This window comes from Vulpes lagopus, chromosome 3 (assembly GCF_018345385.1).
Source record: "Vulpes lagopus strain Blue_001 chromosome 3, ASM1834538v1, whole genome shotgun sequence".
Lineage (NCBI taxonomy): Eukaryota > Metazoa > Chordata > Mammalia > Carnivora > Canidae > Vulpes > Vulpes lagopus.
In genome coordinates, this window is record NC_054826.1 from 103030104 (window position 1) to 103031911 (window position 1808).

Here is a 1808-nt window from a genome sequence, read left to right on the forward strand (position 1 = left end):
ACCAGCAAGTCCCCAAACTATCAGAGCATCAGAAACACAGAATAAAAAGGTATGATGAATACACAGTAGTCCTCATTAGTATCACTAAAAGAGTGTTAAAAACAGAATGACCCCAGGCCGATTGAGTCAGACATGTGTTGGGGGCGAGGGGGCAGGGAGGATATTGATGAGTCCTCTGTGCAGTGAATACCTCACACCAATTCCTCAGAGGGAAAGCAGGGGATGAAGGTCCTGGCTTGGCCACTGCCTGGCTGCGAGATCTGGGCCAGCCCACTTGTCCTCCTTAGTTTTCTCCTCTAGGAAAAGAGGGACAAGTTTCATGTAGATAAGGATCTAGAATGAAAATGTACTGTGGCTATAACAAGCTCTACAAATGTTGTTTGTATTATCTTGCAAATTTCTTATTCTGAGAGCTTTCAAGATCATCTCAATGTGGGACTCTGGAGGGATGTTTTCATCTTTTAACCTATGGCTGTTATTTTCCTATGTCTCGTCTAATTAGGACTCATGTACTTGGTCATCCTCCTCTAACACACAGGGAGTTCCCTATAGAACAACCAATGGCCCCTCATCTTTTTTCTTGGTACTCAGCGCTGCTGCTGGAATGCAGGCTCCCAGTAAGTTTTGTTGAATGAATGCAAGAGGCTTTGACTCCTAGTAGGTCAGTAAGACCTACTAAGACATTTGGCAGAAAGGCCAGGGAGGCCTTCACAAGTTGCTAACCTTCTGATGTCAGAGGGGAAAAGGCTTGTTGCTTCTGAATGATTACAGCCATAGGGATGTTTTTTATATCTGACAGATGTTTGTTGAGTTCCTCCTAAGCACCAGACACAATTGGCGGGCTTGAGAATAGGACATGGTGCCTGTCCTCAAGGAACATATAGCTTAGGGTAAAATGTCCACAATGAATTTTAATACAGATGACTCTTCTGGTCTTACAACTCAACTGAGATAGGTTCCATTATAGAGTCCACAAAGATCCACCAGTTGTGTCACTAGGTTTTCCAAACTTAAAGTGGGAGGAAGACAGCAAGCCATATTGATGAGACCTCTGTTATAAGAAGCCAAGAGGAAAAAGCCTTGTAGCCTTCTTAATAAAATAAGTGTAATGGGGCACCTGGGTGGCTCAATCAATGAAGTGTCTGACTCTTGATTTCAGCCCAGGTCATGATTTCAGAGTCCTGGGATCCAGCCCCACATCAGCCTCTGCACTGAGCACAGAGTCTGCTTGGGATTCTCTCTCTCTCCCTGCTCTTCTTGCTCCTGTGCACTGTGCTCTCACTCTTTCTCTCTTAAATAAATTAATAAATATTTATTTTTATTTATTTTTTTAAATTTCTTTATTTATGAGAGACAGAGAGAGAGAAGAGGCAGAGACACAGGTGGAGGGAGAAGCAGGCTCCATGCAGGGAGCCCGACGTGGGACTCAATCCCAGGTCTCCAGGATCATGCCCTGGGCCGAAGGTGGCACTAAACCGCTGAGCCACCCGGGCTGCCCAATTAATAAATATTTTAAAAATAAAACAAACTAAATGGAATAGATGGAAATGACCCATTGAATGAGATATTAGGTAGGCAGAGACAGACAAATAAAGCCAGATTATATATCCCAATGCCAGAGGTCTAAATAATATGATGGCTCCTATGGATCCTTGGCAGCGAATGCAGATCTTAACATAGCTGGCATCTCGGAGAACTGGTGACAGGGGGACAATTGATGAGATGGGCTTTTCAGCCAATATCTATGCCAGAAGGAGACAGAGGGTGGAGGGAGGGAGGAAAGCTGCCTGGAGAGGGAGGACACACAA